Source organism: Leucoraja erinacea, chromosome 33 (assembly GCF_028641065.1).
Source record: "Leucoraja erinacea ecotype New England chromosome 33, Leri_hhj_1, whole genome shotgun sequence".
Classification (NCBI taxonomy): Eukaryota; Metazoa; Chordata; class Chondrichthyes; order Rajiformes; family Rajidae; genus Leucoraja; species Leucoraja erinaceus.
The window spans coordinates 2,529,113-2,555,094 of NC_073409.1; the positions used below are offsets into that span (position 1 = coordinate 2,529,113).

The window sequence follows — 25,982 nt, forward strand, 5'->3', positions numbered from 1 at the left end:
GTCTAAATGTCTGCTTTAAAAATACCCACTGACTTGACCTCCACTGTCATGTGTGGCAAAGAATTCCATCCTAGATTTTGGACAGAATGCTATCTATTTCTCCTTGGGGGATGTGAGCCCTGCTTTGACCCCTCAATGGTCTGGCACAATTCTTGAGTTTATGCATTATTTGGAGTTTGTGTGAACTGGAGATGGATGGGCAGCATGGGTTGAAGGAGCATCTTTTCATGCTGTATCTTTCAATCAGTCAATGATTCACTTGGTTGGGTCTATTGGCTGATTCTAATTGACTTCAGGCAAGAGGTACTGAAGTGTGAAAACGCACACCTCCAGATTCGGGGACAGTTTCTTCCCAGCTGTCATCAGACAACTGAAACATCCTATCACGACTAGAGAACAGTCCTGAACAGCTATCTTACTCACTGAAACCCTCGCACTATCTTTGATCAGACTTTACTGGCCTTATCTTGCGCTTCACGTTATTCCCTTTATACTGTATCTATACACTGTGGACGGCTCAATTGTAATCATGTATTGTCTTTCCGCTGACTGATCAGCATGCCACAAATGGTCTCCTAATTTGAGGAAGGACATCGTTGGGATTGAGGCAGTGCAGCGTAGGTTCACGAGATTGATCCCTGGGATGGCGGGACTGTCATATGAGGAAAGATTGAAAAGACTAGGTTTGTATTCACTGGAGTTTAGAAGGATGAGGGGGAGGGAATCTTATAGAAACTTATAAAAGGATTGGACAAGCTAGATGCAGGAAAATGTTCCCAATGTTGGGCGAGTCCAGAACCAGGGGCCACAGTCTTAGAATAAAGGGTAGGCTATTTAAGACTGAGGTGAGAAAAAACTTTTTCACCCAGAGAGTTGTGAATTTGTGGAATTCCCTGCCACAGAGGGCAGTGGAGGCCAAATCACTGGATGGATGTAAGAGAGAGAGTTAGGTAGAACTCTAGGGGCTGGTGGAATCAAGGTTTATGGGGAGAAGGAAGACACGGGTTATTGATTGGGGACGATCAGCCATGATCACAATGAATGGCGGTGCTGGCTCGAAGGGCCGAATGGCCTCCTCCTGCACATATTTTCTATGTTTCTAAAAGTTTTTCACTGTTCAAGTTCAAGTGAGTTTATTGTCATGTGTCCCTGTATAGGACAATGAAATTCTTGCTTTGCTTAAGCACACTGAAAAATAGTAGGCATACCTCGGTACACATGACAATACATTAGACTCAAACTCAAATTGTCCCTTGAGTGTAAGATGAAAGTAATGGTATGGGGATCACTGGTCGGCGTGGACTTGGTGGGCTGAAGGGCCTGTTTCCACACTGTCTCTCTACACTCAAAAGAAATTGAGACCAACATGACTGCTTGTGGAGTTGGGGAAGTTGAGATAATGAGCTCCAGCAGCTATTAATTAGCTGCAACTTCCTGCTGGCTTCTAGCAATGCCCCTGAACATTGCTGGAACCCAACAGAATCACTCATAATCAACGTGTTGCGTTTTGCTTTTGAGGAATAAAAAATCCAAAATCACGGTATACTATTCCCATAACTGCATTGAAAATCCCAGCAAAACCTATAATCCTCAGTAATAAAAATGGAATTTGACTTGGCCAGCCTCTGTGCACCAATAGGTGTAATTATACCTGGATGGCATGTAGAACGCAGTCCTCGAAACGCCACTAACACTCTCTGAATTCCAAGTAATAAAAATGGAATTTGAATTATTAAGTCACCATAAGTCAGTGGCCCTGTTATTGCTACTACCTGTAAATTTGTCTGATAATAATTTGAAAAGTCATCACTAAACATATGTGAAAACTCTATTCACTTTCCTTGATGGAGGGCGACACAGTGGTACAGCGATAGAGGCCGCTGCCTCACAGTGCCGGAGACCTGGGTTCGATCCTGACCACAGGCGCTGTCTGTGTGGAGTTTGCACGTTCCCCCTGCGTCTGTGTGGCTTCCCACCAGCCCGTATCCTTAAGATGTGCGGGTTTCTTGGCCTCTGTAAAATACCCAGATGTGTGTATGGAGTGGAGTGGGCAGACTGGGGGGCATCTGATTTCTTGACCTCTACCACGCTGCCATATAAAATGTCGAGACAAATAACTGCAGATGCTGGTTTATACCAAAGATAGACACAAAGTGCTGGAGTAACTCAGCGGGTCAGGCAGCATCTCCAGAGAAAAAAGGACGGGTGACGTTTTGGGGGCACGACACCTTCCTCAAGCGTTCTTCAGATTATGTTTTATAGTGACCAAGGTTAAATTTTAATTATCAGATTATTTTCTTAATATATTTAATGTAATATTTTGTAATTTAATGTGTTGAATTATTGTCTAAACTAATAGTATGATTATTTTTTTTCATTCGTTATCAAGCTCAACATTGAGAACACTGTGGAGGATTGAGTGTAAAGCATGAATTTAATAAAAAATAATAAATCCAATGAACAAAAATGCAATACAATTTAAAACTTGGACATTTATTCATGTGTATCTAATAAGTGGTTTGATCGTATTAGTTCTATTTTTCTTGTCAATGGACATATTTGCATAAAATGATCCAGATTCTCGGATCTTCAAACAGATTTGCAGTGCAAGATTTAGATTATGTTGGCATGCTTTAGTTCATTTTACTATTTCCCACTATAATTACTGAGATAGACATGAGCTTACATCTGCCCTTGGGCACGCCAAGTGTAACCTAGTAGAGAAACGAAAATGGCCATCTCCACGTATAGCCAGCCACTGGTATTTTTATTAATATTGCAAGATTGTGTCGGTAAAACAAAGATTATTGCGGCGTTGTATGCCCCTGAGGGTGTTGACTTGAAGTTCAGTTCTCACTTCCCACCTCACATGTGCTTGTAATTCATCTCTGATAATCTGACAGTAGGTGGGAGCAAGCTGGTAATGCGGTTCCTGTTCCGAATCGCTGCTGTAAACAAAGCCAAATTGCATCTTTAGGCAAAGGGATCATTTCACTCCACTCTCCTCCCAGGTTGTCTTGTCATTATATGCACCAAAAGAAGAAAAAAAACATCATTTTGAAATTACCCTGATGACTTTCAACGGGCCAGGAAGCGAGCGGGCAAGGTCATCTCTGACCCCTCTCACCCTGGCCACAAACTCTTTGAATCACTTCCCTCTGGAAGGCGACTCCGGATTGTCAAAGCTGCCACAGCCAGACATAAAAACAGTTTTTATCCACGAGTAGTTGCTCTACTCAACAGCCAAAAATCTGTAGCCTCCCTTTGATCTGGTATTTTGTTGGTTCACATGCTTGGTCAATGGTGTTTTATCATTAGTTTTATTATTAATGTTTAGTGTTTTTTGAGTCATTCGTAACTGTCACTGTGCGTCATGTTGTTCCTTGTTACTTGAAAGGCGCTCATAAATAAAATGTATTATTATTATTATTACTTGTGGACGGAGCACCAAGGCAAATTCCTTGTATGTGAATACTTGGCCAATAAACTTATTTACTTATAATATTTACAATGAAAAGGATCTGCAGATGCTGGTTTATACCAAAGATAGACACAAAATGCTGGGTAGCAGCATCGGTGGAGAATATAGATGGGTGGCTTTTTGGGTTGGGTCCCATCTTCAAACTGATTATGACGAGAAGACCAGGACAAATTGGGGCTGGCAATAGATGACCTTGGGTGGGGAGGTTCCTAGATAGGCCAACAAGAAATGTCGTCTCCTCTCTGATCAATGTTTCTCAATGTTGCAACAGGAAACATTGGAAGGCTGTATCAATATCTTCCAGTTAGATTATTTTACAGACACAGTGTGGAAACAGGCCCTTCAGCCCACTGAATATGGCCGATCATCACCCATTCGCACTGGTTCTGTGCTATCCCACTTTTCCATCCACTGGCCACGTAGCAGGGAGGGAATTTACACAAGCCAATTAGTCTACAAAACTTTCTTTCTACAAACCTTACTTGTGCCTACTTTGGAGAAATTCTCCTGTGCATTTCAATGAACAAAACCCGTGTGTTTTTGGAATGTGGGATGAAACCGGAGCACCCGGAGGAAACCCATGCAGCCGTGGGGAGAACGTGCAAACTCCGCCCAGACAGCAGCCGAGGTCCGGATTGAACCTGGGCCTCTGGCGCCGTGAGGCAGCAGCTCTACCAGTTGTGTCTCTGTGCTGCCTGCCCCCAGTTAACTTTAAAGAAATGTCACAGCTGCCAGCGTCCAATATTTACCAGTAGGGCGGCTATCTTTTTAAACGGTGCTAAAATTGCCCTTCATTATTTCCCTCTCTCCCTCACACAGGCAATTAACGATAAAGCGTTCTATCTACCTGAATAATCATGATGTTGTCCCAGCAGCAAATGAACACATTGCCTGGGACATAGTGAGCAAGCCTGGGTGGCAGGCCCCCTCTACTAAAACCATAATGAAATTCCTAGGTCACATACCCATGTATGTTAATCTGTAGCGACCATTATTACAGCTCCATTAAGGATGAAAATTGCACAAGTAATGCCAATGCAGATTTTCCATTTGCCACTGCTGGCAGCATGAAAGCCCTCTGCACGGGAGCAAATAGCATTGGCCCAAGAGAAAATTGGGGCCATGGTCTTTCAAATCCCTTCCACAAATGAGATTAGCTGATTGACTGCCATTGCAGTCCTGTGTGCATGTCCTACTCCACAACCGATAGCGACAGAGCGTAATCTCACTTGGATTCCCGCGACCTGGCAGAAATGAGCATCGCTAACAGCTGCAGGTAAATGAGGAAAGATGTTCTCAACACCCCCTCCCCCTCCCCCCACCATTAAGTCTTCAACCTGGGAAAGCCAATGTTAAAAATATTTCAATTAGATCACCTGGATTTTGCTCATTACATTGGGTGTCTCCATGTAATTTGACCAGCTACTCAAACAGGCAACACCAAAGCTGTACGTGACTCTTTCCGAAGGATATTTTGCTTGGGATCATCTTGGGATGCAGTCAGATTCCCAGCCGTGCTCCTGTTAGTTTGAAAACAATATTTTTCTCAGTCATTAACGAAACATCATTTAATAAAAAATAGATGAAAGTTAAACTCCAAACACCATTTGTCACTAACTGGAAACAGCTTCAGAGAAAGTATCCCGGGCACTGCGATCAAACTGGCTTTTAACACCAGTCGGATGGAATCGTCAATCCATGCTGGTTTTGTTGTTGATGCCTGGTTCTATTTAGGGGAAAACACATCACATGACTTCAATCATTGTAACGTACAGCTGCCACTTGATATGTATAAATAAATAGTGTTTTTACAATCTTTGGGAAAGGGAGGCATTTTAAAAACACAATTAACTTTTCCCACAAGTTCTCGCAGAAAGCAGTTGCTTTAAATTGCTCCAAGCTGTGATTCCCATGTGAAAGATATCAACCTATTTCATTTTTCTGTCAATCACCAATGCCAACTACAGCTAGGTATGTTGGGTCGTGCTCTTTCACTCCCGCAACCGGGCCGGCGGTGATTAAAGCTGCTCACTCCCAAGGTTGCAACAATACATGTCACATTTGGAATTGTAACCACTCAAATAAAAATGTATGTATACATACGCACATATATATCCACATGTATATGTGTGTGTGTATATATTTATACACATATACCTAAGTGTGTGTGTGTGTATATTTTCTATGTTTATATTACATAAAATATTTACTCATACATATACATAGATATATAATATATACACACAAACACACACGGGTGGGAGATTGCAACCTTCACGTGGTCCTCCCTGTTTCGACTAATGCAATATGTGTTACATACATATATATACTGTATATATATTTGTGCACAAACAGAAGATCAAACGGAACAAGTTGTCCTACAACTTTAGGCTGTGCACGCCACACGCAAGAAGAAGAAAACACTCACACACGTATGTTACATACATATATATACTGTATGTATATTTACATATATCTATATACTGTATGTGTGTGTATATATATATGTGTATATATATGTGTGTATATATATGTGTGTGTGTATATATATATATATATATATATATATATACATACACACACACATACAGTATATATATATATATATATATATGTGTATATATATATGTGTATATATATATATATATATATATATATATATATATAGTGTGTATGTATACACACTTTTTTCTCTGTTATATAAACACACACACATGTTAAATACACACACACACACACACACACACACACAGACACACGAGTGTCCATACATTATTGCACGGGAACTCTAAATGCGAGAAATACCTTTACTTTGTGGATTTTCTAATTTCTATTACAGGGAATGGGTGATAATTCTTCAGGGATTAATGTGCTCTTTCCCCCCCATTAATGGGGCCTTCTTTTAGTTTAAGAATTGAGATGATAAGCAAAGGGCTTCCTGAGTTAATGTTAAAGAATTCTGCAGCAGTGCCTGCTACTGCAGCCTTGACCTCAGAAGAATGTGTTCTATTGCACTTTTTCCCACATTATCAACCCCAGGCACAGCAGAGTTCACATTGCCAAAGAAAGGGCAGCTGTGTTCTTTGGGGACTTGTTTGAAACTGCAGGAATTTAAAAAAAAACTTTTTTCTTTTTTTTGTTTTTGTTTTTGCCTGTGATACTTAACCGCCATTATAGAATGACCTTCCTGACTCGAGAGAGAGAATTCAAATTCAGGACTTTATGGGTGAAGAAAGTTGCAATCTCTGGTCTATTGCAATTTCTCTCTGCAGTAAACTATACAATGTGCATAATGGCAGTGTCCATCTGGAACTGTAACACTGCACCTTAAAGAAAAGCCGAGCTCCATTCCGTAATGGAATGTCAAAGAAACGTGACCCAAAACATAACTCTTGGCCAATGAGTTTCAGGATCATGAACGCCCATATTGGATTTATTTTTAGCGTATCATCATCGGCAGTCACTTGAAACGAGTATGACTGTCCTCTTTTGGGAGGACGCCTATGCGTGACTTTGTTTAACGTGGGGAGATTGGTGCACAGACAGCCACCCCACGGTCCTTGACAGATCTGGGTCAGGATCCAGTGGCATGGAGTCCATGTCGACCAGAGACCCTTTTCTGCTGCAGCCTTCATCCGCCTTCCCAGCCGTTGTGACGCTCCACTAAAGTCAGCCATCGTCCTCTGCCTGTTCCACCGTTGAGGTCTAGGTTGGATTGCTCTTTGTCAGAGATCTCCCCCTCGACCTCACCACCATGGGTGGCCCTACCAGGAGCACAGCTCCAGACGGCATCGCTCTCAGGATCTCAGGACCATACAAGCTTCTCCACCACGACACGGTGACAATCCACAGAGAAGGTTTAGTGTATTCATACTTAACATTTAACTTGTTTCCTACATATACTCTCGCATATTTCTCTTATATCTGTGGTTTTTCAGAGTCAGGGTAACATAGAAACACAGAAAATAGGTGCAGGAGTAGGCCATTCGGCACTTCGAGCCTGCACCGCCATTCAATATGATCATGGCTGATCATCCAACTCGGTATCCTGTACCTGCCTTCTCTCCCTACCCCCTGATCCCTTTAGCCACAAGGGCCACATCTAACTCCCTCTTAAATATAGCCAATGAACTGGCCTCAACTACCTTCTGTGGCAGAGAGTTCCACAGATTCACCACTCTCTGTGTGAAAAATGTTTTCCTCATCTCTGTCCTAAAAGATTTCCCCTTATCCTTAAACTATGACCCCTTGTTCTGGACTTCCACAACATCGGGAACAATCTTCCTGCATCTAGCCTGTCCGACCCCTTAAGAATTTTGTAAGTTTCTATAAGATCCCCCCTCAAACTTCTAAATTCTAGCGAGTACAAGCCGAGTCTATCCAGTCTTTCTTCATATGAAAGTCCTGACATCCCAGGAATCAGTCTGGTGAACCTTCTCTGTGCTCCCTCTATGGCAATAATGTCTTTCCTCAGATTAGGAGACCAAAACTGTACGCAATACTCCAGGTGTGGTCTCACCAAGACCCTGTACAACTGCAGTAGAATCTCCCTGCTCCTATACTCAAATCCTTTCGCTATGAAGGTCTAAAAGCCCAGACTAGAGGCATAGTGGTTCAACGGTGCATTCGCAGCCCCAGAGACCCGGATTCCACCCTGACCATGAGTGCTGTCTGCATGGAGTTTGTACGTTCTCCCTGTAACCATGTGGGTTTTCTCTGGGTCCCCCCACTCACAAATCTTTGCACATCCTCCAAGCCTTTCCACTCGTCACTTTAATTTCATCTTTCAAGTATTTGGTTTTTGGTGTTTTTATAGGAAATTGGCAGATCAATTTCCCCCCTGGGATAAATAAAGTTCTATTGTATCGTTCTATCGTACTTGCTAGAATAAACTAGCTTTAAACATGACCCAATGGTCAACTACATTGACATATGACCTTGTTTGTTCATCTGGGAATGTTTGGATCTTTGAGTGGACCCACAATACTGAATTGCCTGTCCAATTGAATCTGCTGTGGTTATATTTTCTGGTGAATCATGTTTTTTTTTTTTTGTAGTTCTCCCAAGATTATATTAATGGGGTTAATGGCCTAACATTTGATGGGAATCCAGCTCTTGGTTTGTGAAAGTGTGTTTGAATGCTTGACTTATTTGTTCCATGAAGAGCAGACACCAATTTGTCATGCAGGGTTTGGGGCAAAAGACCACGGCAACTGGAGAACAATGGTGAATTTTCCCTCTATTCTACCACGCAATGTCTTTGGCTCGTGGGACTTGAGGTTATGCATCCGACTAGTGTGCTGGAGCGTTGGAAGTTGAAAAAGGTTTAGTCTCGTCAAGAATACTTTGTAAAGATCATAACTCATCTAGGTCCTAACTTGTTTAAGAAAGAACTGCGGATGCTGGAAAAATCGAAGGTAGACAAAAATGCTGGAGAAGAAGGGTCTCGACACTAAACGTCACCCATTCCTTCTCTCCACAGATGCTGCCCATCCCGCTGAGTTTCTCCAGCATTTTTGTCTACCACAGATCCTAATTGATGAGCTAACACCTAATCATCTTTGAGGGCAGCACGGTGGTGCAGCAGTAGAGTTGCTGCCTTACAGCACCATGTACCCGGGTTTGATCCCGACTACGGGTGCTGTCTGTACGGAGTTTGTACGTTCTCCCTGTGACCTGCGTGGGTTTTCTCCAAGATCTTCGGTTTCCTCCCACACTCCAAAGGCGTGCAGGTTTGTAGGTTAATTGGCTTGGTAAATGTAAACATTGTCCCTAGTGGGTGTTGGAAGGTGTTAATATGAGGGGATCGATCGCCTGTCGGTGCGGACCAAAGGGCCCGTTTTCACACTGTATCTCTGAACTAAACTAAAATCTATAGTCATGGAGGTTTACAGCATGGAAGAGGCCTCATGACCCAATTTGTCTATACAGACCAAGTTGCCTAACCTAACCAGTCCCACTTGCCCATATCCCACTGAGCTTTTCCTATCCATGTACCTTTCCAAATGTCTTTTAAACATTGTAATTGTGCCTGCCTCAAACACTTTCCCGGGCTGCACGTTCTAAATACCCACTGGCCTCTGTGTGGAAAAAGTTGTTCCTCAGGTGCCCTTTAAAACTTTCCCCCTGTCAACTTAAATATATATCTTCTAGTTTGAGGCTCACTTTCCCTGGGAAAAAGTCTGGTGATTCACTGAAACACGTAATTGTGGACACTCGGTCATTGGATGAAAGCTAAATAGAAAATGTAGTTTTAGTTTAGTTTATTATTGTCACGTGTACCGAGGAATGATGAAAAGCTGTGTTATTCAGTGAAGGAAAAGACTGTACATGATTACAATCAACCTTGCCACAGACCACAGATAAAGGATAGAACATACAACATTTAATGCAGGATAAAGTCCGATTAAGGAAAGTTTAAAGGTCTCCAATGAGGAGGATGAGAGGTCAGGACTACTTTCATTTCACTGCACATCTCGTATGTGTATGTGACAAATAAACTTGACTTGACTTGACTCTAGCTGATGTGAGGAGTGTTCAGTTGTCTGATAGAAGCTGGGAAGAAACTGCCCCTGAATCTGGTTATCAAACTTCTGTACCTCTTGCCTGATGGGAGAGGTGAGAAGAGGGAGTGACCGGGGTGCGACTGGTCCTTGATTATGCCAATAGCCTTGCCGAGGCAATGTGAAGTGTAGATGGAGTCAATGAAATTTGGTTTAAGTTTTGGTCTAGGTGGTGTCCACAACTCTCCAATTTCTTGTGTTCTTGGATGGAGCTATTCCCAAACCAGGCTGTGATGCATCTTGAGTGAAATGCTCTCTGTGGTACATCTGTAGAAAACGGTGAGGATTGTTGGGAGCAGTCAAGCTTCCCTAACCTTCTCAGAAAGTAGAGGCATTGGTGTGCTTTCTTGACCATAGCTTCGATGTGGCTGGTCTGGGACAAATCGCAGGTGACATTTATTCTTTTGAATCTTTTGACTATCTCCACCTGCACACCATCGATGTAGACCGAGTGTGATTTCTTGTCTATTCTTTCCCTAAGGCTGACATTACGGCTTGGCACAGCAGTACAAATTCATGTCTTCTTCATTGAAGATATGAAACTTTACTCTCGTTCGACCTCCCCAGAATATTCTGTTATTGACCAAGAATAATATACTGGAGCCACTCAAGTGGAGAAAATTTGTTAGTGGAGGGGATGAAATGAGAATGCTATCGAGATGTGGAAACGAGGAACTGCAGATGCTGGTTTACACAAAAAGACACAAAATGTTGGAGTCACTCAGCGGAGGCAAGGAGGAATTTCTATAGTCCAAGGGTGGTGAATCTGTTGAATTACTTGCCACAGTCGGGAGTATTTTTTTAAAGTGGAGATTGACAAATTCTTGATTAGTAAAATTGTCAAAGGTTATGGGGAGAAGGCAGGAGAATGGGGTTGAGAGGGAGAGATAAATCTGGTGGAGTAGACTCCATGGGCTGAATGGCCTAATTCTGCTCCTATAACTTATGAACATAATGGAAGGATCACAGCCAAAATACGAGCCCCATTGGATTTGTCATAGGGATCATTATTGATCTGCCCAGTCTAACTCAGGGCAGTTTGTAGAAGTATCTCAGGTTGGGTTTGATGTACACCACAGGGACCTTCACCCATGCTGCTTTAGATCTGTTAGTGGTTTTCACCTTTCATTCTCTTTACTTGCAATTAAAGTATCCATTTGGTGTTTGTGCAACCACTTTTAATGTTCAAAGCAAATCATTGAGGTTGTTGGCTTATCCTGCATTAAAAGGAGATGGTGAAAATGTTGCCTGCATGCACATACATTATCGTCTTCTCTCTCTCATTTCCCTTTCCCTTGACTTTCATTCTGAAGATGGGTCTCGACCCAAAACCTCACCCATTCCCCCGCTCCAAAGATGCTGCCTGTCCTACTGGGTTACTCCAGCTTTTGGTGTATATCATTGGTCATAGGTCAGATAGGATTAGACACATTCTCTCCATTTTGTGGCTGCACTATTGCTCAATGGATAACATTCCTGCATCTGAGTCACACCGTCCAAATCCAGTTATTCATGCCTGAGCACTTACACTCCAGAGTAGTATTATGAGGTTATTATGAGGTAATAATGGGATAATGTCTTAAATGTAGAGTCCATCTAGTCTCCAAGCCAATTAACCTACAAACCTGTACGTCTTTGAAGTGTGGGAGGAAACCGGAGCACCCGGAGAAAACCCACGCAGGTCACGGGGAGAAGGTACAGACTCTGTACCAGCAGCACCTGTAGTCTGGATCGAACCCGGGTCTCTGGTGCTGTAATGGGGCTGTCCCACCTAGGCTATTTTTAGATGACTGCCAGCGACTGTCATAGTCGTAGCAGGTCATCCAAAAACCAGCAACTGGACCCCCCCCCTCGACATAAAATTTGAAATAGAATCAATACTTTAACAACAAAAAAAACCGAAGACAGCACCTACGTCAGTAGAAGTCAAGCTACGCTCATTGGCGTCAAAGTCAAGAGTCAAGTCAAGAGTCAATTTAATTGTCATTTGGACCCCTAGAGGTCCAAACGAAATGCCGTTTCTGCAGCCATACATTACACACAAATAGACCCAGACACAACATAATTACATTTTACATAAACATCCATCACATAGCTGTGATGGAAGGCCAAAAAAAACTTATCTCTCCACTGCACTCTCCCCCCCCCCCCCCCCCCCGATGTCAGAGTCAAAGTCAAAGCCCCCGGCTGGCGATGGCGATTGTCCCGCGGCCATTGAAGCCACGCCGGGTGGTGCGAGGTCGCACACCGGGTCTTGGCGTTGGAGCCCCCGGTGTGCGCTCGCAAAGTCCCGCGGCCATTCCAGCCGCGCGGGGCAGTGTGTAGTCAGGCCCCGCTCCAGGAGCTCTTCAACCCCACAACACGGGCAAGAGAATTCGCCGTTCCAGGAGCCCCGAAAAGCGGTCTCTCTCCAGGGATCCGCGGGCTCCCGGCGCCGCTGTCCGCAGACCCGCAGCAGCAGCCTCCGACTCAGCAGCGGCATCGGCAGCAGCAGCAGCAACGCTCCTCCACCGCTCCAACCGCTCCGGACTCGGCCAGCCCCGCGACGGCGACGGTGAGTAGCACCAGAGTCCCCGGCTTCTTCCTGTTGGAGGCCGCTCCTCGTTGCGGCCACAACGACAACGGAAACCCGACGGGAAAAAGGTCGGGTCTCCAGTGCAGGGAGAGATTTAAAAAGTTTCCCCCCCCCCCCCCCCCCCCCCCCCCCACCTCCACCCCCCCCACACACACACCCCCACAAAAAATAACAAAAACTACATTTAAACACAGACAGAAAATAATAAAAACGCGGACAGACTGCAGAGGCCGCTGCTGGCCAGAGCCGCCCCACCCACTGTCCCCGACTGTCTCCGTAAATGTTTCCACATGTTGAAAATCCAGTGGCGACCAGAAAGACGTTACGACTCTTTGGGCGACTGAGGAGACGACTCACGACCATACAGGCGACACCCGGCGATCATGTGGGCGACAGCCTAGCCGCCTGTAGTCGTCTAAAAAATAGCCTGACTGGGAGATGCCCTTAAAGGCAGCAACTCTACCGCTGCGCCACCGTGCCGCCACTCGGAGATAGATAGTTTCATCACTGCCATCTTGAAGCTTTTGAAAGTGACAGCTGTATTTCTTGCACTGCAACAGTAATGATGCTTCAAAAGTAATGAGTTGACGATGTGTTTTGAGTTCCACTGGGCTTGTGCAAAGCGCTATCTAAATGTACTTTCTCGATTTATACTGAGGGGGAGGATGATGGCTGTTTCCTGGGAAGTTGCTCTTGCCAAAGGCCAGTGGGTCATGAGAGCTTGCAAGAACCGGGCTCCACGCTGCCTGATGCTTCAAGTGCCAGGAAGGAACGTAAATCACACGTTCCAAATGGAATATGTCCCACAGATGCTTGTGGTGGGAAGGGATGCAGAGCCGTCTCATCTTTTAGTCAGCTTTGACCGTTCTGCCAGTGTGTTACGGATAAACTCGCATGTTGCTCTTGGTAATGTTGACCCAGTGAGCTTATCATAAGGATATGCAACACATTCCTCCTCCCACATTCTTTGTCCCAAGTGTCTGTACCAGTTGAGCAGCAGGCTGGAATAGAAGCTTAAGAATGTGTCCTTATAGTTTATGGAACTATCATCCATTCCCTTCTTAATATCTCTCAAAGGAATTGAGGAATTCTGCCAATTTTCATGATCCAGGCTTCATAATTCCATTAGTCATAGGAGCAGAATCTGGCCATTTGGCCCATCAAGTCTACTCCGTCATTCAATCCTGGCTGATGAGTCTCGACCCCGAAACGTCACCCATTCCTTCTCTCCAGAGATGCTGCCTGTCCCGCTGAGTTACTCCAGCATTTTTTGTCTATCTATGGCTGATCTATCACTCCCTCTTAACCCCCATTCTCCTGCCTTCTCCCCATAACCTCGGACACCCGTACTAATCAAAATCTATCTCCGCCTTAAAAATATCCACTGACTTGGCCTCCACAGCCTTCGGTGGCAAAGAATTCCACAGATTCATCACCCTCTGACAAAATAAATTTCTCCTCATCTTCCTAAACGAATATCCTTTAATTCTGAGGCTACGACCTCTAGTCCTAGACTCTCCCACATGGAAATGTCCTCTCCACATCCACTCAGGACCAATTTGCATGCCATATCTTTAAATCGATCAATGAATTTTAGCTGCTACCTCTTGATGCTCAAATCTGAACCCTTGCCTTGTACAATGTGGTTTCTAGACTAGAGAGGTTCATAGTCCAATCTTCTCTCTGTGTTGATGTAACACTTGTTTAAGAAAGAACGGCAAATGTTGGAAAAATCAAGGGTAGACACAAAATGCTGGAGAAACTCAGTGGGTGAGGCGGCATCTATGGAATGAAGGAATAGGCGATGATTCCCCAATAACCCAAGGGGTAGTAAGATATGCAGCCAAGATTGGGATAAAGTAACAAAAACAAAACAAGCACTTTTAATTTTCTTTGCTCCAGACATAATGAGTGTCTTGAGCAACAAACAAATGGCTGGAGGAACTCGAGGGGTCAGGCAGCAACTGTGCAGGGAATGCAATGACGACATTTCAGTTTGAGTCACTTCATCATAAGTTGGATGCCTTTTTAAAGCAATGAAACTGTTGGAAACCAAGAAGTTGTCATAGATTGAGAGCAATTGGGTAATCTGGAGCTGATGGAGACATGTTCTTTCGTGGAACTTTTGATTTTTCTTTTTCAACCCTTCTGTGTCTACTTGATTGAGTGATTGAAAGAGGCCCTTCAGCCCACTGATTCCAGACCCACCATCGATCACCTGTTCATACTAGTTCTGTTATCCCACTTGCTCATCCACCTCCTACACACCCGGGGCAATTTACACAGGCAAATTAAACTATGAACTCTCACCTCGTTGGGATCTGGGTGGGAATCCGGTGCACCTGGAGGAACCCACACAGTCACAGGGAGAACGTGCAAACTCCGCACAGACAGTAGATGAGATCAGGATCAAACCTGGGTCTCTGGCGCTGTGAGGCAGCAACTCTACAAGCTGTGCCGCCAGGGGAAATTTGACTTGTGTGGTTAAGATTCTGCTCATTGTCCAGTTTGTTGTCCTGGCTATTTGTATCTTGCAAGATTCAACAGTAGGGGAATGCTTCCATGACGAGATCGCCAATGTAATTGTGCCCGGGATTGCAATAATATATATCTGCACCAGTCTGACAGAGACCTATCCCATGCCTATGACCAATCAAACAAACACCACTGCAGCTCCTCTCGCCTCACGAGACAAGCAGAGGATCCTGAAAACTCTTTGTTATTGAGTGATGAGTTAATATGTCTCGCGCTGTTGAGATACATTGAATAATTCAATAATGAGAGCAATCACTGTCAGCTGCAAAATCCCCTAAAAGCTATTAGGTAAACACAAAGCATATTTATTGTCCCCCAGGGCATGTCTCAGATGTCTTTAGGTTAACAGACTAAAGCAGTGGGAAGTTCTGTCGGGTGTAGGTAAACACAGGTGTTCGGCACAGTTTGCTCCAGAATGTGATGGGGACTTTATCTGCTCACTCATCCATTTTCTGCTGTGGATCTGTTACATCCGTCCATCACATGACAACTAGAGCCCCAACCTAGAGTAAAAATATTAAGCTGCGATCAGGCTGTGCTTTAATAAATCAGAAAGGGTAAATGGGGCATGAAAAGCAGTGCATGTTTACCAGAGGATAGTTCAATAAATGTATATAAAATCAGGTATGGTGTGGGCCACTAGCTCAATGGAACTGTATTTGTCACATGTACTGAGGTATTCAGTTCTGCATCCAGTTCAGGTCAAGTATCACAACATAATCACGTTAGATAAGCATCTCGGATACAGTACAAGTGTATAGCAGTAGATACCTATCTTCGGTTTAAACCAGCATCTGCAGTTCTTTGTGTAAGAAAGAACTGCAGATGCTGGTTTCAATCGAAGGTGGACACAAAATGCTGGAGTAACTCAGCGGGACCAGGCAGCATCTCTGGAGAGAAGGAATGGGTGACGTTTCGGGTCGAGACCCTTCTTCAGAACAAGGGGCAGAATAATTATCTCTGCACTGAATGACAGCACGGGAATGTGAATTTACAGAAGTGTCCAATAGGTCAGGAGGACTCATTATTGGCGTCAATGCTGAATACAAGATTCAACCGTCTGCGATTCAGGGATCGCTGGTTGGCGCAGACCCAGTGGGCCGAACAGGCCTGTTTCCACGCTGTATCTCTAAACTAAACTAAAGGAGAAACCTCCTCTATCTTTCCTGAGAACGTCGCCCCAATTCAGAAGCTTGGAATTTTGGGAGTGATTCTTCAATAGCCTTGATAGTTATCTGGTTCATCAACATTCATTCTCCCCTCTATTTCCTGTCTGTTTTATGAGGAACATTGTGTTTATAGTTGTGCTAAGTTTAGTTTGTGTTTCATTTGTGGTGCTCATTATTTATGAAGAAATAATTGAAATAGAAACGTATAAAATTGTAAAAGGATTGGACAAGCTAGATGCAGGAAAAATGTTCCCAATGTTGGGCGAGTCCAGAACCAGGGGCCACAGCCTTAGAATAAAGGGGAGACCATTTAAGACTGAGGTGAGAAAAAAAACTTTTTCACCCAGAGAGTTGTGAATTTGTGGAATTCCCTGCCACAGAGGGCAGTGGAGGCCAAATCATTTGGATGGATTTAAGAGAGAGTTAGATAGAGCTCTAGGGGCTGGTGGAGTCGAGGGATATGGGGAGAAGGCAGGCACGGGTTATTGATTGGGGATGATCAGCCATGATCACAATGAATGGCGATGCTGGCTCGAAGGACCGAATGGCCTCCTCCTGCACCTATTTTCTATGTTTCTAAAAAAGAACCGTATCTTCAACATCAATACCATTTCTCATTGGCAATGCATTTTGTAAAGTCATGTACTGTTATCTTCTTATCGAGTCCACAAACAAGATTAGAAGTTGTTCAGCCTGAGCTGAAGACACTTCTTGGCATCTGTATACAATAGTGCCTGTCTTGTTGCTTATTGGGCGTAATGGTGCAAGGATTGGTGGAAACAGGGCCGCGACGTGAATGCTCTTTCCTTGACCACTTGCGCTGTTATAAGGGAGGGTCTCAGGGACAGAAGTTTAGGCGTAATATCCAGTCAGGGGAAAAAACAATACAGAGAGTGGGGTTGGCGGTTTACAGTGAATGATACTCCCAATGGAATAACGTGGTGGAGGCAGGTTCGAACATTGAGTATCATTTAAAAATAAGACGGATAGGCATATGGATGACAGGGAATGGAGGGTTATGGTACGAGTGCTGGCAGGTGGGACTAAGGGGAAAAAAATTTGTTCGGCATGGACTTGTAGGGCCGAGATGGCCTGTTTCCGTGCTGTAATTGTTATATGGTTATATGGTTATAAAACGAAGGGTCTCAGTGAAAAGCTTTTGTTGCGTGCTATCCAGTCAGCGGAAAACCAATACATGATTACAATCGAGCCATTTACAGTGTATAGATACATGATAATGGAATAACGTTTAGTGCAAGGCAAAGACAGAACAAGGAGTAAGTCATTCAGAACGGAGACGAGGAAACACTTTTTCTCACAGAGAGTGGTGAGTGTGGAATTCTCTGCCTCAGAGGGCGGTGGAGGCCAGTTCTCTGGATGCTTTCAAGAGAGAGCTAGATAGGGCTCTTAAAAATAGCGGAGTCAGGGGATATGGGGAGAAGGCAGGAACGGGGAACTGATTGGGGATGATCAGCCATGATCACATTAAATGGCGGTGCTGGCTTGAAGGGTCAAATGACCTACTCCTGCACCTATTGTCTAAGGACAGTCTGAGGGTCACCAAAGCGGTAGATACTACTTCAGCATTGCTCTCTGGTTCACTGAGTTAGTCCAGCTTGTTGTGTCTATCTTCGGTCTAAACCCGCATCTGCAGTTCCTTCTGACACGCTGGTATAGAAATGCAGCTTTCAAAATGCAGGCATTGTACATATACTTGACCAATCGCATCATTTAATGGATGCATGGCAGAATTCCCCAACCTGCAACGTACTATGGCTCATTGGATATTTATTGCGATTGGTGCATTATTGCAAAATTGGATTTATATGCAATTAAACATTACACACTGAAACAAATTTTGCATATAATGTCGACACCACCATGTTTGGCTCCATGTTATCGAGTTCAAAGTCGGCGTTCCTGTGTGTTCGTTCCGCCAGAGCGGTTCCCCATCCCCTCCGTCGATCACGACCGGCTCGGACTGTGAACCATCGTCACTCTCTCTCCTTCTCTCCGGCCATCTGTGTGTCCCGGGACCAACCTCCTGCAGCCTACCTGAAAGACGCTGGAGGCATTCATAAGATCACATGTGATGGGAGTAGAATGTTTGCCATTCGGCCCATCGGGTCTACTCATCCAGAGATCTACCCCATCTAGAGATGCTGTCTGATCCGCTGAGTTACTTCAGCTATCTTCAGTTTAAAACAGCATCTGCAGTTCCTTCCTGCACAACTTAGCCTCAGAGATGAACAAAATGAATGCGCTTGCACTAGTGCACAATAATGGTGCGGTAATATTTGAAATCTACAGCTGATTTATATACAGTGGCTTATTAGACTCAATAGCAATTTGACTCCTTTGGCAAAGCTGCTCTGAGAGGCAATGGGGACTCTACAGGGAGGTTCTTTGGATGTGAAGTGTTTCTTTCCCCGTTACATCTCAGTGTTATAATTGATCAAACATCTCCTACCTGCTCGAGTAAATCTTTATTAACATAGTTCCACTGTTCCACCGAGGAGGTTAACATTTCATGTTGACTGCAGCTTTTGATTCCCACAGAGCTTGTTTTTATTGAGAGGCTCTTTCAATGAGCACCTGCCTTCACTCAACAGGGGTGGGCATCATCTGTTTTTGTCCTGGACACCTTCAAATCTGCCGCTTATTAAATAATTCGGCATTCGGCATGGATTTTCGGGGACCCTGTACATGAAAAACGAAGGCAAAATATCGTGAACTTATTGCTGAAAATTGATTGCCGAGACATCATTCTTGACGACATGTAGCTGGGGCTCTGAGATTTGTTAACGGCTTTTGCTAAATAATGGTTGCCTTGCACGTACAGATGTGTGGAAATGTTGGTGCCGCAGTCTCAGTGAGTTTAGATTAGAGTTACAGCGTGGAAACAGGCCCTTCGGCCCGCCGAGTCTGTACTGGCCGGCGATCCCCGCACATTAACACTATCCTACACACACGCTAGGGACAATTGGCATTTGTTTCAAGTCAGTAACTTGCAGACCTGTCGGTCTTTGGAGTGTGGGAGGAAACCAAAGATCTCGGAGAAAACCCACGCTAGTCACGGGGAGAACGTACAAACTCCGTACAGACGGGACCCAGCCGGGGTTTTGAACACCCCTGGTCTGAAGAAGAATGGCACAGCATTAGGGTTGCTGCCTCTCAGGACCACAGACCTAGGTTCGATTCTGACCTCGGGTGCTGTGTGTATGGTGAACAGAGGGCATAGCTGTAAGGTGAAAGGGGCAAGGCTTAAAGGAGAGGTGCGGAGACATGAAGGGCCGAATGGCCTTATTCTGGTCATGAACCTATGAACTTGCTGGAATAACTCAGTGGGTCGGGCAACATCTCTGGAGAAAAGAAATAGATGATGCTTCTTCTTACATAGGAACAAACTGCTAGGGGTAGTGATGGAGGCAGATACGATAGAGGAAGCTGTTAGATAGACACGTGGATGTGTTGGGAATGGGGGGGATATGGACCATATGCAGGCAGAGGGTATTAGTTTATCTTGCATCATGATCAGCATGGCCATTGTGGGCTGAAGCGCCTTGTCCAGGGCCATAAAGTTCTATGTTCAAGAAGGAACTGCAGGTGCTGGATAATCGAAGGTAGACAAAAATGCTGGAGAAACTCAGCAGGTGCAGCAGCATCAATGGAGCGAAGGAAATAGGCAACGTTTCGACCCGAAACGTTGCCTATTTCCTTCACTCCATAGATGCTGCCACACCCGCTGAGTTTCTCCAGCATTTTTGTCTACCTATAAAATGTTCTATGTTCTCTGTTTTGTGTTTCATTGTCAATATACTTGGGCATCATGGTGGCAGAGCGGTAGAGTAAAATGCAGCGCCGGAGACCCAGGTTCGATCCTGACTACGGGTGCTGTCTGTACGGAGTTTGTGTGTTCTCCCCGTGACCTGCGTGGGTTTTCTCCGAGATCTTCGGTTTCCTCCCACACTCCAAAGACGTACAGGTTTGTAGGTTAATTGGCTTGGTGTAAATATAAAAATTGTCCCTAGTGTGTGGGGTAATGTTAGTGTGCGTGGATCGCCTGTTTACACGCTGTATCTCTAAACTAAACCGAATTAAACTTAGTATAGCTGATTCTACAATGGAGCTCACAATTTGGCCAAATGCAACCATAATATTCCAAATGAAGATCGCAGAGTTAATTTGTTATTCCTTGTGCACCCAGCAAGAGACTTTCTGTCTCTGATTATGTGGGAGGCTGGATAAGCCAGACTTATGTTTTATTAATAAACCTGTGTGGTTTCATGGTGGAAAACCCAATGTCTCAAATAACTCTGCAAAAAAAAAAAAAGATCTGTTCATGTATTGAACAGAATAAATGTGGAACAGGTCATCTGATATCTTATAATTATTGCCCCCAGGCATTGTGTGAAAAAAAATGTATTAAAAATTAAAAACATATTTGTCTGCAGAGACTCTCTCTACACTACCTCAGTCTTAACCTCAACAGGATATCGTTCAGGCCAAGGAAAGGAAAGAACTTCTCTTGATATCTTAATCAAGAGTGCTATATCCTCAAGTCTCAATGGTGAAGGGGCGAGGTGACGGTCTTGCTTTTGTGTTCTACTGTGGTTCCTAATTAGAAACGGGTCAGGGGCTACTGTGATAAAGATGGCAAGATCAAATGGGCTGCGGATTTCGAAGAGAAGCTTCCCATTTGCATCTTTCAAGTGCATAGGATGATGCTATTTGCTGCTTGCTCAGGCAATATGTTTATTGGAAGCCTGCAGCGCTTATGATTTTTAAAATAACATATCTTTCATTCCAAAATGTCTGGAGTTTTAATAAATGGAGATTAAGATTCAACAATTGGATTCAAGGTTGTATATTGAAAACCAGAGGCCAGTCAATATTATCCGTCTCACGACGACATGTTTGAACTAACCAAAGACTGATCTAGTGAGGGATGGTAGCCCGTGATTCTTGCCCGATAGACTATTGTTAACGTGAGCAGTATTCAGCGGCATGTGGACACCACCTGCAAATGGGTGATGGGCTCATTAAAATTAGAAACAAAATTCAGTCTGATCAGATTTTCGTTCAACAACATATAAGGAGTTACAGTGCTAAAAGATATTTAGAGGATAGACACAAAATGCTGGAGTAATTGAGCTGGACAGGCAGCATCTCTGGAGAGAAGCAGTGGGTGACTTTTTCGGGTTGAGACCCTTCTTTAGACAGGTACATGGATAGGAAAGGTTTAGAGGAATACAGGCCAAACACAGGTCTGGTGTAGATGCGGCATCTTGGTCGGCATGAGCAACTACAGCCAAAAGGCCTGAGTGCTTACCTTATAACTCAGCGTAAGAGACCCACTCATCTCCCCGCTACCTTCAGGTAGAATGTACAGGAGCCTGAAGACTGCAACGTCCAGGTTCAGGAATAGCTGCTTCCCCACAGCCATCAGGCTATTAAACTCAACTCAAACAAAACTCTGAACATTAATAGCCCATTATCTGTTTATTTACACTTTATCTGTTTATTTATTCATGCGTGTATATATTTATATAATGGTATATGGACACACTGATCTGTTCTGTAGTCAATGCCTACTATATTCTGTTGTGCTGAAGCAAAGCAAGAATTTCATTGTCCTATCTGGGACACATGACGATAAACTCTCTTGAATCTTGAAGAGTTGCTGTCTTACAGAGTCCGAGATCTGGGTTCGATCCTGACTACGGATACTGTCTGCACAGAGTTTGTAGTCGGTTTTCTCCGCACTCCCCCCACATTCCTAAGACGTACAGGTTTGTAGGTTAATTCTGTAAAATTGTAAATGCTCCCCAGTGTGTGGGATAGTGCTAGCATACGGGGTGATCGCAGGTTGGCATGAACTCTATGGGCCAAAGGGCCTGTTTCCACACCGTGTCTCTAAAGTCTAAAGATTGAATTCCCAAAGCATTATATACAGTGTTCTGCTTTCCATTATTGATCACATTTGCATCTTTCCTAACATGGTTTAAGAAGGAACTGCAGATGCTGGAAAATCGAAGGTCAACAAAAATGCTGGAGAAACTCAGTGGGTGAGGCAGCATCTATGGAGTGAAGGACAAAGCTGAAGAAACTCAGCGGGTGAGGCAGCATCTATGGAGCAAAGACAACATGGTTACCTTTATTAACACGGGAGTTTAGTGGACAATAATTTGGAATTTAGTTGTGGGCTGTATGGGTTCTCAAGTGTAAAGCCAAGTGTCCAATGTGGGCATAGTCGGGAATACTTTTCACTGGATTAATTTCTTTGAAGGTAATCAGAAACGTGTTAGTGGACGCTGAGGCATTACACTTTAGGGATACAGCATGGGAACAGGCCCTTTGGCCCACTGAGTCCACACCAAACAGCGATCCCCAGATACTAACACTATCCTGCACACATTGGGAACAATTTTACCGAAGCCAATTAACCGTCTTTGCAATGTGGGAGGAAACCGGAGCACCCGGAGGAAGCCCAGACGGCCACCGGGAGAACGTACAAACTCCACACAGACAGCCCGGTAGTCGGGATCGAACACGATTCTCTGAAGCCGTGAGGCAGCATCTCTACCGCTGCACCACTGGGTATCTGATGTTTATCTGCTATCTTCAAGGCACGGAATAAAGTGCGTTCTCAAGGCTGTTTTCACTTGATCCCACATGTGTCATCGTGCATCTCGACTGATTAATGAAGGAAGACCTGATCTTTTCTTGGCCCTACCTCCACTCCAGCTTGCTCCATTCACATCAAATGATACATCTGCGTATACTGACGATGAATCGGGCAGTGGCCCAGCATGGCCCGTGAGAGGAAAATAAAGATCTGGCTGTCATTTACTGGAATCTCACAGAACGGAAACTCAAAATTAATATGTGTCTGAGATGACAGTGCGTATCGCATAGACTGAACAGAAATCAAGTCGTATCGAAACTGTTGCCAATGGTGACAACAGCAAAATGCAAACTGTGCCTATTTAGAATAATTCAAGTTAGAATCTTGATGTCAAGGAGATGCAAGTTTGACAGTTTAAGTGCAACTCTAGTTTTAGTTCCGTTTAGTTTGGTTTAGAGATACAGCGCGGAAACAGGCCCTTCGGCCCACCGCGTCCGTGCCGACCAGCGATCCCCGCACACTAACGCACACACACACACACACACACACACACACCACACACCACACACACACACACACACGCACGCGCGCACACTCGGGACAATTTACACTTGTACCAAGCCAATGCACCTGCAAACCTTTGGTCTTTGGAGTGTGGGAGGGAACCGGAGAAAACCCGCGCAGGTCACGGGGAGAACGTACACACTCTGTACAGACAGCACCCGTGGTCAGGATGGAACCCGGGTCTCTGACGCTGTGAGGCAGCAACTCTAGCGCTGCTTCACCGTGCCGTACTGACACTTATTGTCGTGTGTACTCGGGTAAGGTTTTTGTTTGCGTGCTATCCAGTCACAGTATAGACTATACATGTCTTGTACACTTCAATTGTACACTATGAATTGTTTATGTTTCGAGTTTTACAGTGTGGAAACAGCCCAACTTGTCCCCATTGGCCAACATGTCCCATCTACACTAGTCCCACCTGCCTGCATTTGGCCCATATCCCTCTAGACCTCTCCTATCCATGTACTTCACTAAATGTTTCTTAAATGAAGCGGATGTTTGGTTTATGTTTACTGATGCAAAGTGGAAACGGGCCCATCAGCTCACTGAGTCCGCGCCGACCAGCGATCACCCGTACACTAGTTCTATTCTACGCCCAAGGGATAATTTACAGAAGCCAATTAACCTACAAACAAACCTGCACGTCTTTGGAGTGTGGGAGGAAACCGGAGCACCCGGTGAAAGCCCAAGTGGTCACGGGGAGAACGTGCAAACTCCGCACAGACAGCACCTGTGGTCAGGATCGAAGCCTCTGGGATCTCTGGCGCTGTGCAGCAGCAACTCTACCGCTGTGCCAGCTGCATCTTATTCTGAACATATATGTCGCTCTGAATGGAAAGAGAAAATGGAAGAAATAGGTGGAACCAAGACGTTTGCTGAGAGATGGAATCTCTCAATGGTCGGCATTAGGCCCTTATTGTCGGAGGGTGTAATGAGATATGTGGGCTTCCCATAGGTCACTGTATTGTGAGCAGCTGCAAGGTGGCGAGGGTGAATACATATTTAAGAACATGGTTGGATTCAAATTCCTCTCGGAAAAAATGTTTAAGTTCTACGCTTGATGAAGCAGAGCAAGGGAGAACCGATGATCACAGGCCCATTGTCACTCTGAGACGCTACATGAAGCTGGAAATGCAGAAAACAACTCGAATAAGAATTAAAAGAAACAGGCACTAAAGATAAACAGAAGAGACACTCCCTGTTGTGCAATTTCAAATCTTACCTGGAATTTCAAAGCAGAATGGGAATAGGTTTGGATGAAGTCGGCAACGTTTTGGGATCGCGGCTGGGTTTGTACAGACTGGTGAATTACGGGTGCAATTCTGGTAGAAGAACAAAAGAATGAAAGGTGGAAATTACTTTGGTTTAGTTTGTTATTGTCACATATACCGGTGTACAGAGAAAAGGTTTTTTTTCTTATCTATATCTTTTCATACCTCTAGTTTCCCTCTCCCCAGACTCTCAGAATGAGGAAGGGTCTCGACCCAAGACATCACCCATTCCTTCTCTCCAGAGAAGCTGCCTGTCCCGCTGAGTTACTCCAGCATTTTGTCTCCATCTTTGGTGTAAACCAGCACCTGCAGTTCCTTCCTAAACAAGATGTTGAGAGGCCATTAGTTGAAGAGCTGAACTCCAAACCACTGCACAATTACACACAGGGTGGCACAGTGACGCAGTGGTAGAGTTGCTGCCTCACAGCGCCAAAGACCCAGGTTCGATCCTGACTACGGGTGCTGTCTGTACGGAGTTTGTACGTTCTCCCCGCGACCTGTGTGGGTTTTCTGAGGGATCTCTGGTTTCCTCCCACATTTTAAAGACGTACAGGTTTGTAGGCTGATTGGTTTGGTATAGATGTAAAAATTGTCCCTTGTGTGTGTGCGGGGATCGCTGGTCGGTCCAAACTTGGTAGGCAGGAGGGCCCGTTTCCATGCTGTATCTCTAAGCTAAACATAACTAAAAATTAGCATGATGAACCTCATGAGGTGCTTGTACCTGGTGAACATTCCTTAGGTTTAGTGTGCTGTTGTCATGTGTACTGAGGTGCAATGAAAAGCTTTGGTTTGCATGCTATCCATTCAGGTCAGATAATACTATACCTAAATACTATAGCAACACCTAAAATACATTTGGACAGTTTTAGGATAGGAAAGATTTATTGTGAGATAATAATAATAATAATCTTATTTATATAGCACATTTTTAATCAACTTGCATTGACCCCAAAGTGCTTCACATAATTACATTACATTTACACACAGGCAAAGGTGGGTGAAGTGTCTTGCCCCAAGGACACAACGGCAGTATGCACTCCAAGCGGGATTCGAACCAGCTACCTTCCGGTCGCCAGCCGAACACTTAGCCCATTGCGCCATCTGTCGAGATGGGCCAAATGTAGGTGTAAATGGGCATCTTGGACAAGGACATGGACAGGTTGGGCTGAAGGGCCTGTTTCCATGCTGTATGATTC

General features: G+C 44.5%; 2 long non-coding RNA genes across 2 annotated transcripts; both read right to left on the bottom strand.

Moving 5' to 3' along the window:
• Nucleotides 1-755: 755 nt before the first annotated feature.
• LOC129712819 (uncharacterized) lies at nucleotides 756-5,626 on the bottom strand. Its single transcript, XR_008726139.1, has 3 exons — nucleotides 5,100-5,626; nucleotides 4,858-5,001; nucleotides 756-2,948 (listed from the first exon to the last, which is right to left on the bottom strand). It is a non-coding gene; the product is annotated as an uncharacterized LOC129712819 (long non-coding RNA).
• An 11,830-nt stretch (nucleotides 5,627-17,456) lies between these two features.
• LOC129712820 (uncharacterized) lies at nucleotides 17,457-25,402 on the bottom strand. Its single transcript, XR_008726140.1, has 3 exons — nucleotides 24,952-25,402; nucleotides 24,738-24,837; nucleotides 17,457-19,023 (listed from the first exon to the last, which is right to left on the bottom strand). It is a non-coding gene; the product is annotated as an uncharacterized LOC129712820 (long non-coding RNA).
• Between the last annotated feature and the right edge of the window lie 580 nt (nucleotides 25,403-25,982).